We start from the raw sequence: 20,121 nt of genomic DNA, 5'->3' as shown, positions 1-20,121 counted from the left end.
TCTGAGTCTGGGGAAGCCTGGCAGTCTGCAAATCACTGCCCAGTAGTTTTTATGCATACATTTTCTATCTGTTCCTAGAAAAGCTGGATGCTAATCAACATAGATGTCACTATGTGTGTCATTCAGCTTTCACAGACTCCTGAATGTCTGATTAGCTTCTTTGTCATTCAGGAGTCAGAGAAAGCTTTGGCTATTCAAGCATGCCTGAAGTTTTGCATTGCAATAGCTGGAGCTGCAGTGTTTATAACGCAGTGTGTTAGAGCAGTGTTGCCTTTAGCTGTTGCAAAACTACAACTCCCAGCATGCCCACACAGCCTTTGTCTGTAGTTTTTCAAGAGCTGGAGGCACACAGCTGGAGAATACACAACTCTAAAACAGAGTTTTACAAAGATTGTACCCCCAGCTGTTGTAAAACTACAACTCCAATCATGGGAGTTGTAGTTTAGGAACAACTGAAGGCTGCAGTGGTGCAATGGCGATCTCCTATACTGGATACCAACACACTTTTTGGCCGGTATCCAGTATGCTGCAAAATACAGAGTAGTCTATCTACATAAAGACAGATGACCCCCTAGTGGCGGCTATTTCTGTTACGCCGAGCGCTCCGGGTCCCCGCTCCTCCCCGGAGCGCTCGCTTCTCTCTCGCTACCGCAGCGCTCCGGGCAGCTCCACTGACCCGGTGCGCTGCGATACCGTCTCCAGCCGGGATGCGATTCGCGATGCGGGTAGCGCCCGCTCGCGATGCACATCCCGGCTCCCGTACCTGACTCGCTCTCCGTCTGTCCTGTCCCGGCGCGCGCGGCCCCGCTCCCTAGGGCGCGCGCGCGCCGGGTCTCTGCGATTTAAAGGGCCACTGCGCCGCTGATTGGCGCAGTGGTTCCTATTAGTGTGTTCACCTCTGCACTCCCTATTTATACCTCACTTCCCCTTCACTCCCTCGCCGGATCTTGTTGCCATTGTGCCAGTGAAAGCGTTTCCTTGTGTGTTCCTAGCCTGTGTTCCAGACCTCCTGCCGTTGCCCCTGACTACGATTCTTGCTGCCTGCCCCGACCTTCTGCTACGTCCGACCTTGCTTCTGTCTACTCCCTTGTACCGCGCCTATCTTCAGCAGTCAGAGAGGTTGAGCCGTTGCTAGTGGATACGACCTGGTCACTACCGCCGCAGCAAGACCATCCCGCTTTGCGGCGGGCTCTGGTGAAAACCAGTAGTGACTTAGAACCGATCCACTAGCACGGTCCACGCCAATCCCTCTCTGGCACAGAGGATCCACTACCTGCCAGCCGGCATCGTGACAGTAGATCCGGCCATGGATCCCGCTGAAGTTCCTCTGCCAGTTGTCGCCGACCTCACCACGGTGGTCGCCCAGCAGTCACAACAGATAGCGCAACAAGGCCAACAGCTGTCTCAACTGACCGTGATGCTACAGCAGCTACTACCACAGCTTCAGCAATCATCTCCTCCGCCAGCTCCTGCACCTCCTCCGCAGCGAGTGGCCGCTTCTGGTCTACGACTATCCTTGCCGGATAAATTTGATGGGGACTCTAAATTCTGCCGTGGCTTTCTTTCCCAATGTTCCCTGCACTTGGAGATGATGTCGGACCAGTTCCCTACTGAGAGGTCTAAGGTGGCTTTCGTAGTCAGCCTTCTGTCTGGAAAAGCTCTGTCATGGGCCACACCGCTCTGGGACCGCAATGACCCCGTCACTGCCTCTATACACTCCTTCTTCTCAGAAATTCGAAGTGTCTTTGAGGAACCTGCCCGAGCCTCTTCTGCTGAGACTGCCCTGTTGAACCTGGTCCAGGGTAATTCTTCCGTTGGCGAGTACGCCGTACAATTCCGTACTCTTGCTTCAGAATTATCCTGGAATAATGAGGCCCTCTGCGCGACCTTTAAAAAAGGCCTATCCAGCAACATTAAAGATGTTCTGGCCGCACGAGAAATCCCTGCTAACTTACATGAACTCATCCATCTTGCCACTCGCATTGACATGCGTTTTTCCGAAAGGCGTCAGGAGCTCCGCCAGGATATGGACTTTGTTCGCACAAGACGTTTTTTCTCCCCGTCTCCTCTCTCCTCTGGTCCCCTGCAATCCGTTTCTGTGCCTCCCGCCGTGGAGGCTATGCAGGTCGACCGGTCTCGCCTGACACCTCAAGAGAGGACACGACGCCGCATGGAGAATCTCTGTCTGTACTGTGCCAGTACCGAACACTTCCTGAAGGATTGTCCTATCCGTCCTCCCCGCCTGGAAAGACGTACGCTGACTCCGCACAAAGGTGAGACAGTCCTTGATGTCTACTCTGCTTCTCCACGTCTTACTGTGCCTGTGCGGATATCTGCCTCTGCCTTCTCCTTCTCTACTATGGCCTTCTTGGATTCCGGATCTGCAGGAAATTTTATTTTGGCCTCTCTCATCAACAGGTTCAACATCCCAGTGACCAGTCTCGCCAGACCCCTCTACATCAATTGTGTAAACAATGAAAGATTGGATTGTTCCATACGTTTCCGCACGGAGCCCCTTCTAATGTGCATCGGACCTCATCACGAGAAGATTGAATTTTTGGTCCTCCCCAATTGCACTTCCGAAATCCTCCTTGGACTACCCTGGCTTCAACTCCATTCCCCAACCCTGGATTGGTCCACTGGGGAGATCAAGAGTTGGGGGCCCTCTTGTTTCAAGAACTGCCTAAAACCGGTTCCCAGTACCCCTTGCCGTGACTCTGTGGTTCCCCCTGTAACCGGTCTCCCTAAGGCCTATATGGACTTTGCGGATGTTTTTTGCAAAAAGCAAGCTGAGACTCTACCTCCTCACAGGCCTTATGATTGTCCTATTGACCTCCTCCCGGGCACTACTCCACCCCGGGGCAGAATCTATCCTCTGTCCGCCCCAGAGACTCTTGCTATGTCGGAGTACATCCAGGAAAATTTAAAAAAAGGCTTTATCCGTAAATCCTCCTCTCCTGCCGGAGCCGGATTTTTCTTTGTGTCCAAAAAAGATGGCTCTCTACGCCCTTGCATTGACTACCGCGGTCTTAATAAAATCACGATAAAGAACCGCTACCCTCTACCCCTCATCTCTGAACTCTTTGATCGCCTCCAAGGTGCCCACATCTTTACCAAACTGGACTTAAGAGGTGCTTATAATCTCATCCGCATCAGAGAGGGGGATGAATGGAAAACGGCATTTAACACTAGAGATGGACACTTTGAGTATCTGGTCATGCCCTTTGGCCTGTGCAACGCCCCTGCCGTCTTCCAAGACTTTATTAATGAAATTTTTCGTGATCTCTTATACTCCTGTGTTGTTGTATATCTGGACGATATCCTGATTTTTTCTGCCAATCTAGAAGAACACCGCCAGCATGTCCGTATGGTTCTTCAGAGACTTCGTGACAATCAACTTTATGCCAAGATAGAGAAATGTCTGTTTGAATGCCAATCTCTTCCTTTCCTAGGATACTTGGTCTCTGGCCAGGGACTACAAATGGATCCAGACAAACTCTCTGCCGTCTTAGATTGGCCACGCCCCTCCGGACTCCGTGCTATCCAACATTTTTTGGGGTTCGCCAATTATTACAGGCAATTTATCCCACATTTTTCTACCGTTGTGGCCCCTATCGTGGCTTTAACCAAAAAAAATGCCAATCCCAAGTCTTGGCCTCCTCAAGCGGAAGACGCCTTTAAACGGCTCAAGTCTGCCTTTTCTTCGGCTCCCGTGCTCTCCAGACCTGACCCATCTAAACCCTTCCTATTGGAGGTTGATGCCTCCTCTGTAGGAGCTGGAGCGGTCCTTCTACAAAAAAATTCTTCCGGGCATGCTGTTACTTGTGGTTTTTTTTCTAGGACCTTCTCTCCGGCGGAGAGGAACTACTCCATCGGGGATCGAGAGCTTCTAGCCATTAAATTAGCACTTGAGGAATGGAGGCATCTGCTGGAGGGATCAAGATTTCCTGTTATTATTTACACCGATCACAAGAACCTCTCCTATCTCCAGTCTGCCCAACGGCTGAATCCTCGCCAGGCCAGGTGGTCTCTGTTCTTTGCCCGATTTAATTTTGAAATTCACTTTCGGCCTGCCGATAAGAACATTAGGGCCGATGCTCTCTCTCGTTCCTCGGATGCCTCGGAAGTCGAACTCTCTCCGCAACACATCATTCCTCCTGACTGCCTGATCTCCACTTCTCCAGCCTCCATCAGGCAAACTCCTCCAGGAAAGACCTTCGTCTCTCCACGCCAACGCCTCGGAATCCTCAAATGGGGTCACTCCTCCCATCTCGCAGGTCATACAGGCATCAAGAAATCTGTGCAACTCATCTATCGTTTCTATTGGTGGCCGACTCTGGAGACGGATGTCGTGGACTTTGTGCGAGCCTGCACTGTCTGTGCTCGGGATAAGACTCCTCGCCAGAAGCCCGCTGGTTTTCTTCATCCTCTGCCTGTCCCCGAACAGCCTTGGTCTCTGATTGGTATGGATTTTATTACAGACCTACCCCCATCCCGTGGCAACACTGTTGTTTGGGTGGTCGTTGATCGATTCTCCAAGATGGCACATTTCATCCCTCTTCCTGGTCTTCCTTCAGCGCCTCAGTTGGCTAAACAATTTTTTGTACACATTTTTCGTCTTCACGGGTTGCCCACACAAATAGTCTCGGATAGAGGCGTCCAATTCGTGTCAAAATTCTGGAGGGCTCTCTGTAAACAACTCAAGATTAAATTAAACTTTTCTTCTGCATATCATCCTCAATCCAATGGACAAGTAGAAAGAATTAACCAGGTCTTGGGTGATTATTTACGACATTTTGTTTCCTCCCGCCAGGATGATTGGGCAGATCTTCTACCATGGGCCGAATTCTCGTATAACTTTAGAGTCTCTGAATCTTCCTCCAAATCCCCATTTTTCGTGGTGTACGGCCGTCACCCTCTTCCCCCCCTCCCTACTCCCTTGCCCTCTGGTTTGCCCGCAGTAGATGAAGTGACTCGTGATCTTTCCACCATATGGAAAGAGACCCAAGTTTCTCTTTTACAGGCTTCATCTCGCATGAAAAAGTTTGCCGACAAGAAAAGAAGAGCTCCCCCCATTTTTGCTCCCGGAGACAAGGTATGGCTCTCCGCTAAATATGTCCGCTTTCGTGTCCCCAGTTACAAACTGGGTCCACGCTATCTTGGTCCCTTCAAAGTCTTGTGCCAAATTAATCCTGTCTCTTACAAACTTCTCCTTCCTCCTTCTCTCCGTATTCCTAATGCCTTTCATGTCTCTCTTCTTAAACCACTCATCATCAACCGTTTCTCTCCCAAATTAGTTTCTCCTACTCCTGTCTCCGGTTCTTCTGACGTCTTCTCAGTGAAAGAGATACTGGCCTCCAAGACGGTCAGAGGAAAAAAGTTCTTTTTGGTGGATTGGGAGGGCTGTGGACCTGAAGAGAGATCCTGGGAACCTGAGGACAACATCCTAGACAAAAGTCTGCTCCTCAGGTTCTCAGGCTCTAAGAAGAGGGGGAGACCCAAGGGGGGGGTACTGTTACGCCGAGCGCTCCGGGTCCCCGCTCCTCCCCGGAGCGCTCGCTTCTCTCTCGCTACCGCAGCGCTCCGGGCAGCTCCACTGACCCGGTGCGCTGCTATACCGTCTCCAGCCGGGATGCGATTCGCGATGCGGGTAGCGCCCGCTCGCGATGCACATCCCGGCTCCCGTACCTGACTCGCTCTCCGTCTGTCCTGTCCCGGCGCGCGCGGCCCCGCTCCCTAGGGCGCGCGCGCGCCGGGTCTCTGCGATTTAAAGGGCCACTGCGCCGCTGATTGGCGCAGTGGTTCCTATTAGTGTGTTCACCTCTGCACTCCCTATTTATACCTCACTTCCCCTTCACTCCCTCGCCGGATCTTGTTGCCATTGTGCCAGTGAAAGCGTTTCCTTGTGTGTTCCTAGCCTGTGTTCCAGACCTCCTGCCGTTGCCCCTGACTACGATTCTTGCTGCCTGCCCCGACCTTCTGCTACGTCCGACCTTGCTTCTGTCTACTCCCTTGTACCGCGCCTATCTTCAGCAGTCAGAGAGGTTGAGCCGTTGCTAGTGGATACGACCTGGTCACTACCGCCGCAGCAAGACCATCCCGCTTTGCTGCGGGCTCTGGTGAAAACCAGTAGTGACTTAGAACCGATCCACTAGCACGGTCCACGCCAATCCCTCTCTGGCACAGAGGATCCACTACCTGCCAGCCGGCATCGTGACAATTTCATTTTTAATTCTTTTAGTGAAATTGAAATTTTTTCAAATAAATGTATACTTATAAAAGTCATTTTATCAGTAGTGCTACAAAATATAAAAAGTTTTTCATAATGACAGTGCCTCTTTTGAAGAACATGATGTAGGGCTAGCTTGCTTACAAAATAACCACAGCAGATGGTAGTTTTGAGTTATCAGAGGTATAAGAATTGCATAGAAATTGGATGGGCAGTTGTCCTACACAGTAGAATTCTAGTGGAATGATTACACATAGTTTTGGAGACAGATTGGATATGGTGGAAAGGAAACAGATTTATGAATATTGCTAAAGTTTAGTTTTGTAACACTGCAAATAATCTAAAGGTTCACTGATCCACCTGTGCTGACATAAACAAATATATTAAAAGTGTATTCCATATTCAAAAAGGGGATAGGAGATAAAAGCTGATCAGTAGGGGTCCCACTGCTAAAATGCCCACCAATCATGAGAATAAAGGGAAATTGACACTTGCATGAGCGAATCACAGAGCACAGCATGGCCAACCTTTGGATGGGGATACCTTTTTGAGTTAGGAATACCCCTTTAACCATTATTAAATCAAACTTACCCAATGAGCCATTCTTTTAATGAAATTTACCTTTTAACCTACTGGCTTATATAATCACATGTGTTTTTCATTGAGCCTCTTTTGCTGTATTTCCCTGTGACTTTTTTTTATCGGGTGGTTTGGAGTTGCTCTGAATAAACTCAATAATGATGATAACTGCCAATGATCAATTCAGGATCCAAACTGGGTATCTCGTCAAAATATGGAAACCACAAAACATTCTATAGAACGACTATTTATTAATAATAAATGTGTATAGTATTGTTGTTTCATGGAATGATTAACCTGTACGTCCTGAGTCCTTTCCCTTTCTATAACGCGGGGCCATGACGTGGCCTCGCGTCATAGCGGGCCGGGCCCGGCCTCTAACAACGGCCAGGACACGTGGCTAATAGCGCTCGGCAATGATAGCGGTGCTGCGCGGTATTAACCCTTTAGACGCAGCATTCAGCAAAGAGAAAGTAAATCACTGCCGGTTAGCTCAGGGGACTGTTCGGGATGCCCGCGGCAAAATCGCAGCATCTCGAACAGCTCTGGGACACGAGGAGGGTCTCCTACCTTTCCTCCTGGTGTCCGATCGCCAAATGACTGCTGAGGGCCTGAGATCCTGGCATGAGCAGTCAAGCGGCAGAATCATTGATCAATGGTTTCCTATGTGAAACCAATGATCAATGTAAAAGAGCTATAAAATTGCAAAAAAAAAAGTGAATAAAGATCATCCCTAATAAAAGTTTGAATCACCCTCCTTTTCCCATAAAAAAAAAAAGTGTAAATAAAAATAAACATATGTGGTATTGCTGTGTGTGGAAATGTCCGAATGATAAAAATAAATCATTAAAGGACAACTGCAGTGGTATGACACTTATCCACTATCCACAGGATAGGGGATAAGTGTTTGATGGTGGGGGGTCTGACCGCTGGGACCCCCCTCGATCTCCCTAACGGGGTGACTCCATTAGCACTGTTAGTGACGTAGCGTCGACCTAGAGGTCGACGGTGACGCCCCCGCCTCTCCCATAGAGATGTATGGAGGAGGCGTGCCGGCTGCAACTTCATGCTGCGGCTGGCACGCCCCCTACACAAGACAGCCGCGGCCCCGTACAGGAGATCACAGGGGTCCCAGCGGTTGGACCCCCTGTGGATAGGGGATAAGTGTTAATCACGCTGGAGATGTCCTTTAATTAAACCGCACAGTCAATGGTGTAGGCGCAAAAAAATTCCAAAGTCCAAAATAGTGTATTTTTGGTCACTTTTTATATCATAAAAAAATGAATAAAAAGCAATCAACAAGTCCGATTAATACAAAAATGGTACCGCTAAAAACTTCAGATCATAGTGCAAAAAATGAGCCCTCATACTGCCCCATATGCAGAAAAATTAAAAAGTTATATGGGTCAGAAGATTTTTTTCAGAAGTACGACAAAATCAAACCTATAAAAGTATGGTATGATTTTAATCGTATGGACCTACAAAATAAAGAGAATGTGTCATTTTTACCGAAAAATGTACTGCGTAGAAAGAGAAGCCCCCTAAAGTTACAAAATGGCGTTTTTTTTCTGTTTCGTCGTAGATTTCTGGGTAAAATGACTGATGTAATTTCATAGTAGAATTGGTGGCGCAAAAAATAAGCCATCATATGGATTTTTAGGTGGAAAATTGAAATAGTTATGATTTTTTAGGTAAGGAGGAAATTATGAAAGTGCAAAAACGGAAAAAACCCTGGTCCTTAAAGGGGTACTCCGGCACTAAGGATAGGGGATAAGATGCCTGATCGTGGGGGTCCCGCCGCTGGGGACCCCCGTGATCTTCCACGCCACACCCCGTTAGAATCAGCTCCCGGAGCGTGCTCGCTCCGGGTCTGATTACTGGCGATCACGGGGACGGAGCATAGTGACATCACGGCTCCGCCCCCATGTGAATTCACACTCCTCCCCCTCAATGCAAGCCTATGGGAGGGGGAGTGACAGCTCTTTGTGAAAACCGACAAACGTTTTGTGCCTTGTTAACATGTCTCTGTAACCATCAAATATTAGTGCCTCTAGAAAGTAAAGCTATCTTTAGTCCTGAATAAAGAAAATAAAAATAAACTTTTAGCTAATCTTGCTTTGCCATGTCTTCCAATGTGGCTGTCAGCATTAGGCCCCATGCTATATCATCACAAGCCATCAGTAGCTTAACTTTCCTGCCCTTTGAAACCTAAAAGAAAAAAATAATTATGTCATGTTGTTCAATAGGCTACATTATGGAGACATTGGGGGAAATTCATCAAAACCTGCCCATATCAACCAATGAGATTGCTTCTTTCGTTTTTTCACAGGCCTTTTCAAAAATGAAAGAAGTGATCTCATTGGTTTCTATGGACAACTCAGCAACTTTTCCTCTAGACAGGTTTTGATAAAATAAAAACATGTGTTTATTGTGAGAGATACACCCTGAAACCAAGGATGGTCTCATTGAGCCATATATATGATGGTAATGTAAATACTTTGTCTCATTTGTTTGTCCCCCAGCAGGGTGTCTGTATGTGGACTGGGTCTATTATTTTAATTGTAACTAGCTGAATACCCGGCATTGCCCGGTTTTTCCTTCCTAATCCTTGTTGGGGAGGAAAATAAACAAAGGAGGAAGTTTTTGGCTTCATATCCAGTCCACATATATTGTTTTCATATCCCAACCCCATCCCGTCCTCATGTCCCATCCTCGTATCCTGATCTCATATCCTGACCTCCTATCCCGACCTCCTATCCTGACCTCCTATCCCGTCCTCCTATCCCGACCTCCCATCTCGACCTCCTATCCCGTCCTCCTATCCCGACCTCCTATCCCGTCCTCCTATCCAGTCCTCCTATCCCGTCCTCCTATCGCGACCTCCTATCGCGACCTCCTATCTCGACCTCCTATCTCGACCTCCTATCTCGTCCTCCTATCCAGTCCTCCTATCCAGTCCTCCTATCTCGACCTCCTATCCCGACTTCCTATCCCGTCCTCCTATCCCGTCCTCCTATCCCATCCTCCTATCCCATCCTCCTATCCCATCCTCCTATCCTGGTCCTCCTATCCCGGTCCTCCTATCCTGGTCCTCCTATCCCGACCCGTAATATGTGTACCACGTGTTGAAATATCTCCAGACGTACGGAAGTCGTGTTGAAATATCTCTAGATGTACGGAAGTTATGTGGGAACATACATTTCCCATTGATTTGCATGGGACTTTAAACAAAAACCCCAACCCTCACCCTCACCCCGACCCTCTCCAGCCGTTTGGAAGTTATGCAGTAACATATATTTCCCTTTGACTTGTATAGGATTTAAACATAAACCCCGCCCCTGACAAATAGGGGTGAGTAAGGGTTAAATAACCTATCCTATGTTTGTTGTTGACATATAAGTAACATGTGTACCAAGTTTCATGTTAATATCTTTAGCCGTTTCAGACGTTTTTGTGGAACATACATACATACATACACACACACACACACACATATTGAGTTTTATATATATAGACTAGCTGAGTACCCGGCGTTGCCCGGTTTTTCCTTCCTCATCCTTGTTGGGGAGGAAAATCAACAGAGGAGGAAGCTTTTGACTTCATATCCCATCCCCATATATTGTTGTCATATCCCAACCCCATATCCTGTCCTCATACCCCGACCTCCTATCCCGACCTCCTATCCAGTCCTCCTATCCTGTCCTCCTATCCCTTCCTCCTGTCTTGACCTCCTATCTCGACCTCCTATCTCCACCACCTATCTCCACCTCATATCCTGAATTCCTAACTCAACCTCCTATCCCACCCTCCTATCCCATCCTCCTATCCCATTCTCCTATCCCCTCCTCCTATCTCGACCTCTTATCCCGACCTCCTATCTCACCCTCCTATCTCGACCTCCTTTCCCGTCCTCCTATCCTTCCTCATATCCCGACCTCCTGACTCGACCTCCTATCCCGACCTCCTATCCCGACCTCCTATCCAATCCTCCTATCTCGACCTCCTATCCCATCCTCCTATCCCATCCTCCTATCTCCACCTCCTATCCCGTCCTCATATCCCGACCTCCTATCCCGACCTCCTATCCTGTCCTCCTACCCCGTCCTCCTACCCCGTCCTCCTATCCAGTCCTCCTAACTCAACCTCCTATCTCGACCTCCTATCCTGACCTCCTATCCCATCCTCCTATCCCGTCCTCCTATCTCGACCTCCTATCCCGTCCTCCTATCTCGACCTCCTATCCCGACCTCCTATCCCGTCCTCCTACCCCGACCTCCTATCCCGTGCTCCTATCCTGTCCTCATATCCCGACCTCCTATCCCGACTGCCTATCTCGACCTCCTATCCCGTCCTCAAATCCCATCCTCCTAACTCGACCTCATATCCCGACCCGTAATATGTGCACCAGGTATTGAAATATCTCCAGCTGTACAGAAGTTATGTGAGAACATACATTTCCCATTGATTTGCATGGGACTTTAAACAAAATCCACCACCCTCACAAATAGGGGTGGTTAAGGGTTAAATTAACTATCCTATATTTTAAGTGGACATATAAGTAACATGGGACCAAGCATTATCGAAATATCTCCAGCCGTTTGGAAGTTATGCAGTAACATATATCTATATATATAAAACTCAATGTGTGCGTGTGTGTGTGTATGTTCCACAAAAACGGCCTAAAGATATTAACATGAAACTTGGCTTCCTCCATCTGTTAATTTTCCTCCCCAACAAGGATGAAGAAGGAAAAACCGGGAAACGCTGAGTACTCAGCTAGTTTCCCATAAAGTTGTATGGGACTTTAACCCCTTAAGGACCAATACAAATAAACCTGTACGCCCCTGAAAGACCAGGCCTGTTTTTTCAAATCGGGGATGTCTGTCTTTATTAGAGAATAACTCTGGTAACGTTCTGCCAATCACGATAATTCTGACATTGTTTTTTTGTCACAAGTTGTCCTTCATGTACATAGTAAAAGTAAGCCGATATCATTTGTAGTTTTTTTTTTACAATGCAAAAAATCATGAAAGTTTTACAAAAAATTATGATTTTTTGCAATTTTAACACTAATAGGTTGCATATATTTATACTTACTGGCCAAATAGTTTATGAAACTTATACTTTCAGATGTCTACTTTATTTTTTTGTTTTTAATTAACATTTAAAATTAGTTAGAAGCCTAACAATTTAACTTGAAATTGAAAAGTACATATTTTTTAATGCGCTATGCAAGGTTTGCAGAAATTTGAAGGTGGTAGAACATAGGAACAACCCCCAAATGACCCCATTTTAAAAATTAGACCCCTCAAGGTATTCGCTAGGGGGTAAAGTGAGTATTTTAACACCATAGTTTTTTGGCAGGAATTATTACAAAATCAGTGTTAAAAATTCAAAAATTAGCAATTTTTCACAAATGCATCATTTGTAGGACATATTTTTTGTACATCACTTCTGATATTGAAAGAAATACACCCTATATTTTATTTAGCTGCTTGTCCCATGTTCAGAAATACCCCCGCTTAGGCCATACATGGTTCCTTGGCCGTGTGGTAGGACTCAGAAGGAGAGGAGCGCCATTTGGCTTTCAGGGAAGAACAGTACCCCTACCCCCACAAGTGACCCCATTTATATACCGCACCCCTACAAGTTATTGGCTGGACCAGGGTCCTCTCTGATTGGTCCTTGGTCGGTTGGCAGTATAACGCGTCTGTCTGTGACAATTAAGGCTCCTGATGGATATATACGCCATGTTGTGGGAATAAGCACCCGCTCATGGCGAATATATCCATCACTGCTGCGGATTGGTGTGTCCGCTCATGACTGCCAGCGGGAAATCCGCCGCTATGAGTGGACACACAAAGCTACCCAGCCGCAGCAGGGATCTCATTACCGTGACTGCTACATAATGTGTAGGATCACATGGTGGACATCCGCAGCATATTACATGCTGCGGATGTCCGCCAATGCGATCCTACACATTATGCATTTTTTTTATTAGATTCATTTAATAAATGTATTTAAAAAAAAAATTTTTACACTTTTATTAAATTTTTGTTTATTTTATTTATTTATTTATTTTTACACTTTTTAATGCTTTGGAATACTTAGTATTCCAAAGCATTGCAGTTATATGCTGCCTGCCAGTTTTCACTAGCAGGCAGCATATTAGGACGTGTCTCTGGCACGTCCTTTCAGGCAATACCCAGGGCAGTCCTGGGGGTCTTTGTAGGACCCCCGGCTGCCCAGGTATGGAGCAGCACCCCGCGATGCTCCGGGGTACCGCAGGAGAGACAGAGGGAGCCCCCTCCCTCTGTCAGAACTCCTTACAGCACGCGGTCACTTCTGACCGCGACTGTAAGGGTTAAACTGTCGGGAGTGAAGAGAACTTCATTCCCGGCAGTGCGGCAGCTCCCTCCCTCTGTCATAACACTTACAGCCTGCGGTCACTTCCGACTGCGGCTGTAAGGGTTAAAACTGCCGGGACCGAAGTTTACTTCGGTCCCGGCAGTGCAGCAGGGTCCCGGCTGTGTGATACAGCCAAGTCCCTGCCGCGATCTCGTGGGTGCACTGGGCAGCACCCACGAGAATAATGGACGAGTATAGACGTCCAGGTGCCGGAACGCCCGGCAACCTGGACGTCTATACTCGTCCATGGTCGTTATCGGGTTAAACATAAACCTCGCCCCTGGCAAATGGGGGTGAGTAAGGGTTAAATTACTTATCCTATGTTTGTTGTTGACATATAAGTAACATGTGTGCAAACAACAAAAAACGTGTTCTCAAATGGCTGGAGGTGCTCAAACCCAAATGCGGTTGTGCATTTATACTGGGGGAGCAGATCCTGCTCTTGTGGTCCGTTGCTAAGGGCGATCCCCAGCATAAAAATGCATACAATGGAGGATGCCTGCAGCAGACCACAATAGAATACTACACCAGATAAACAGTGTGGATGTGTAACAATTAGAATACAATAAAGTAAAGTTACGTTTTAGCAATGAATTCATCATGCACAAGCCTACATAACAGGATTGTCTGGAATAGTCAAGACATCCTAAAGGGGTACTCCGGTGGGAAACTATTTTTTTTTTTTATAAAATGGTGCCAGAAAGTTAATCAGATTTTTAAATTACTTCTATTAGAAAATCTTAATCCTTCCAGTACTTATCAGCTGCTGTATACTACAGAGGAAGTTGTGTAGTTCTTTCCAATCTTACACAGTTCTCTATGCTGACAGACATCTCTGTTCATGTTAGGAATTGTCCACTAGGAGAAAATCCCCATAGCAATCCTCTCCTTTTCTGGACAGTTCATCTCTGCTTCCCTGTATGAACCCCGTGCATTTCTGCTTCCCTGTATGAACCCCGTGAATCTCTGCTTCCCTGTATGAACCCCGTGCATCTCTGCTTCCCTGTATGGACCCCGTGCATCTCTGCTTCCCTATAAGGACCCTGTGCATCTCTGCTTCCCTGTATGGACCCCGTGCATCTCTGCTTCCCTGTATGAACCCTGTGCATCTCTGCTTCCCTGTATGAACCCTGTGCATCTCTGCTTCCCTGTATGAACCCCGTGCATCACTGCTTCCCTGTATGAACCCCGTGCATCTCTGCTTCCCTGTATGAACCCCGTGCATCACTGCTTCCCTGTATGAACCCCGTGCATCTCTGCTTCCCTATTTGAACCCTGTGCATCTCTGCTTCTCTGTATGAACCCCGTGCATCTCTGCTTCCCTGTATGAACCCCGTGCCTCTCTGCTTAACTGTATGAACCCCGTGCATCTCTGCTTTCCTGTATGGACCCCGTGCATCTCTGCTTCCCTGTATGGACCCCGTGCATCTCTGCTTCCCTGTAAGGACCCTGTGCATCTCTGCTTCCCTGTATGTACCCCGTGCATCTCTGCTTCCCTGTATGAACCCCGTGCATCTCTGCCTCCCTGTATGAACCCCGTGCATTTCTGATTCCCTGTATGAACCCCGTGCATTTCTACGCCCCTGTATGAACCCCGTGCATTTCTACGTCCCTGTATGAACCCCGTGCATTTCTATGTCCCTGTATGAACCCCGTGCATCTCTGCTTCCCTGTATGATCCCCGTGCATCTCTGCATCCCTGTATGAACCCCATGCATCTCTGCTTCCCTGTATGAACCCCGTGCATCTCTGCTCCCCTGTATGAACCCCGTGCATCTCTTCTTCCCTGTATGGACCCCGTGCATCTCTGCTTCCCTGTATGAACCCCGTGCATCTCTGCTTCCCTGTATGAACCCCGTGCATTTCTACGTCCCGGTATGAACGCTGACATAGAAATGTACTGGGTTCATACAGTGATATTCATGTCCTGTACAAACCCCGTGCATTTCTATGTCCTTTTTATGGGGCTAATGAACACCCCATGAAAAAGCGGAAACCAGCCCGTGCAGTTCGTCCTCCCCTTGCAGCCTGAGGAAACCTGCGTTATACACAGCACACTAATATATATATATAAAGCGTTATACACAGCACACTAATATATATATATATATACAGCGTTATACACAGCACACTAATATAACTCAGCACTGGTTGGGATACACACACAAAAGGGACTACAACTCCCAGCATGTGTCATTTAGGAGTCTTCAGTCTGTGCTATATCACCAGCAGCTGCCTCTGTAGTCTCCTGGGAGTTGTAGTTCACCACACCGATACAGGGCATACACCAGTGTTTCCAAACAAGGGTGTCTCCAGGTGTTGCAAATCTACAACTCCCAGCATGCCCTGGTGGGGAAACAAAGGCATACACACACATAACAGGGACTACAACTCCCAGCATTCCATGGTTGGGAAACACTAGCATACACACACCTAACAGGGACTACAACTTCCAGCATACACACACCTAACAGGGACTACAACTGCCAGCATACACACACACATTTAACAGGGACTACAACTTCCAGCATATGCACACACACACACCTAACATGGACTACAAACTCCCAGCATACACACACCTAACAGGGACTACAACTCCCAGCATACACACACACCTAACAGGGACTACAACTCCCAGCATACACACACCTAACAGGGACTACAACTCCCAGCATATACACACCTAACAGGGACTACAACTCCCAGCATACACGCACACACCTAACAGGGACTACAACTCCCAGCATACACACACCTAACAGGGACTACAACAACCAGCACACACACACACCTAACAGGGACTACAACTTCCAGCATACACACACACACCTAAAAGGGACTACAACTCCCAGCATACACACACACCTAACAGGGACTACAACTCCCAGCATCCACACACACCTTACAGGGACTACAACTTCCAGCATACACATACACACACACCTAACTGGAACTACAACTCCCAGCACACATGCACACACCTAACAGGGACTACAACTCCCAGCATACGCACACACCCACCTAACAAGGACTACAACTCCCAGCATACACACACCTAACAGGGACTACAACTCCAAGCATACACACACCTAACAGGGACTACAACTCCCAGCACACACACGCACACCTATCAGGGACTACAACTCCCAGCATACACACACACACCTAACAGGGACTACAACTCCCAGCATACACACACGCACACACCTAACAGGGACTACAACTCCCAGCATATGCACAAACCTAACAGGGACTACAACTCCCAGCATACACGCACACACACACCTAACAGGGACTACAACTCCCAGCACACACACGCACACACCTTACAGGGACAACAACTCCCAGCATATGCGCACACACACCTATCAGGGACTTCAACTCCCAGCATATGCACATACCTAACAAGGACTACAACTCCCAGCATACACACACCTAACAGGGACTACAACTCCCAGCACACACACACACACCTATCAGGGACTACAACTCCCAGCATACGCACGCACACCTAACAGGGACTACAACTCCCAGCATACACACATGCACACACCTAACAGGGACTACAACTCCCAGCATACGCACACACCTAACAGGGACTACAACTCCCAGCATATGCACACACCTGACAGGGACTACAACTCCCAGCATATGCACACACACGCACCTAACAGGGACTACAACTCCCAGCATACACACACCTAACAGGGACTATAACTCCCAGCACACATACCTAAAAGGGACTACAACTCCCAGCATACATACACAGACACACCTAACAGGGACTACAACTCCCAGCATACATACACACACCTAGCAGGGACTACAACTCCCAGCATGCACACACACCTAAGAGGGACTACAACTCCCAGCATACATACACACACACACCTAACAGGGACTACACACACCTAACAGGGACTACAACTCCCTGCATACATACACACACCTAACAGGGACATCAACTCCCAGCATACACACACCTAACAGGGACTACAACTCCCAGCATACATACACACACCTAACAGGGTCTACAACTCCCAGCAAACATACACACACCTAACAGGGACTATAACTCCCAGCATACACACATACACCTAACAGGGACTACAACTCCCAGCATACACACACCTAACAGGGACTACAACTCCCAGCATACACACACACACACCTAACAGGGACTACAACTCCCAGCATACACACACAAACCTAACAGGGACTACAACTCCCAGCATACACACACACACACCTAGCAGGGACTACTTCTCCCAGCATACACACAGACCTAACAGGGACAACAACTCCCAGCATACACACACACACACCTAACAGGGACTACAACTCCCAGCACACACACCTAACAGGGACTACAACTCCCAGCATACACACACACCTAACAGGGACTAGAACTCCCATCATACACACACCTAACAGGGACTACAACTCCCAGCATACACACACACCTAACAGGGACTAGAACTCCCATCATACACACACACCTAACAGGGACTACAACTCCCAGCACACACACACACCTAACAGGGACTGCAACTCCCAGCATACACACACACCTAACAGGGACTAGAACTCCCATCATACACACACACCTAACAGGGACTACAACTCCCAGCACACACACACCTAACAGGGACTACAAACACACACAAACACATAACATGGACTACAACTCCCTGCATACATACACACACACCTAACAGGGACTACACCTCCCAGCATACATACACACACCTAACATGGACTACAACTCCCAGCATACACACACACACACCTAACAGCGACTACAACTCCCAGCATACACACACACACCTAAAAGGGACTACAACTCCCAGCATACATACGCACACACACCTAACAGGGACTACAACTCCCAGCATACATACACACCTAACAGGGACTACAACTCCCTGCATACACACACACACACCTAACAGGGACTACAACTCCCAGCATACACACACCTAACAGGGACTACAACTCCCAGCATACACACACATAACAGAGAACCCCTCCTCCTCACATAGAAATCATCCCCAGGCAGAGATTTATTCCCAGTCCCTGCAGTGTATGAATCCCCAGACCTGCTCCTCTCTCCCCTGCTCTGGCTTTCCATGGAGATCTGCGTCCTCAGCTCGGGGAGAGGAAGGAGGGGGCCTGTACTACTCCCCGTGGAGATCTGCATCCTCCGGAGCTTGGGGAGAGGAAGGAGGGGGCGTGTACCTCCTCTCTCCCCTTGCTCTGCTCTCCCCCAACTCTAGCCCTGCTGCTTCTATCTAGCAGAGCCACAGGTTTGAATTATTCACCTCACAATGGCAGAGTCGGGAGCGCGCCCTGCAGGGATGCGCGCACATCACTCGTTCCCGTCTGTCTGATTGACAGATGGGGAGCTGCGTGAGTATGCAATTTTGGACTCAGCTGCCAGGCCGGCGTGAGTCCGAAATCACTAAAAAAGGGACTCCTAGGGAGACCTCTAGTGGACAAAAGTATAAACACAAAAAACACATAAAAGTATACATTTTTTTGAAAATAGAACCCAATTAGAAAATTAATCTATACATATTAAACTATAAAATAAAAAACTATTTTTTTGATGAGAGGTACTCTTTAATAATGAGGTGTTTATGGCATTTCCAGCCCCTGAGGTGGAAGTAAAATAATGAATGAAAAGAGTAGAGCAAAAAGAGGTAACATGAGTGGTGGCTGTTGAATGTTGTGGCTGTTCCTGTTAACAGGATTTCCGAGTAGCAGATTTATATGATAGTTGCAGTTGGGAGAGCATGAGACTTGGTGCAGGTATGTACAGATCAGGTACCAAAATATAATCCGCCTGTAGTCAAAGCATGTTGCCACCTTCTCTCGCAGAAAGTGCACCATTGCTTGTGCTATATGTCCTAGAGAGAGAACCCAGTAGATAACTGAATGTAAGAACAAAGAGATAGAGGATAGCACTCACCACATCTTCTTATGCATAAACCGTCTTTATTCCAAGCAACATCATGGTGCACGATGTGATGTACAGCATACAAGTGCAGGAGGCAAGGACACTGACAACGTTCACAGGTGCGACAGCTGTTTCATGCGCATGCAGATATTCTGACAGATTAAGTACGTGCATGCGTACGAAACTGCAGTTGCACCCATGAACGTTATCGCTGTGCTCATCTCCTGCACTTGCATGTTGTACATCACATCCTGCTCCATGCTGTTGCTTTGAATCAAGACAGTTTTTGCATAAGAAGACGTGGTGAATGCTACCCACTGCCTCTTTGATGGAGATTTATTCAAACCTGTCTAGAGAAAAGTTGCCCAGTTGCCCATAACAACCAATCAGATCACTTCTTTCATTTTTCAGAGGTCTTTTCAAAAATGAAAGCAGCGATCGAATTGGTTGCTAAGGGCAACTCAGCAACTTTCTCTAGACAGGTTTTGCTAAATCTCCCCCAATAATTATTTTAACCCTATCAGATACTTTGCCCCCTAAATATAACCCTGCTGAACATCATGTTTGTTCTTACGTTGATGCCAAGCGCTATGTGCATAATTGGGTTATGCCTTAAAGTCATTTGCTAACCATCTATCTATTGAGAGCGGTGTACTGACTCTGGCAATAGAGTGAGGATGGGAGTTGATGGTTGGATTGCAGTGCCGAATACTCTTTTTATCTTGCGAGGATATAACTAAATGTAACATACACCACCACAAACAACGATAATCTCAAGGCTAAAGAATGGGACTTTTCAATAACCCTGCACTGTATACCTGAAAGTCCATCAGATCCATTAAAGGTAACTTTCTCTTATCGGAAGACAGAGGGTTAAGACACTCTAGCAGTGTTTATTCTTGGAGACCTAAAACCCACACAGTAAAACAATCGACTGAAGTGT

This window comes from Hyla sarda, chromosome 1 (assembly GCF_029499605.1).
Source record: "Hyla sarda isolate aHylSar1 chromosome 1, aHylSar1.hap1, whole genome shotgun sequence".
NCBI classification, from domain to species: Eukaryota; Metazoa; Chordata; class Amphibia; order Anura; family Hylidae; genus Hyla; species Hyla sarda.
This window is presented reverse-complemented; position numbering follows the sequence as displayed.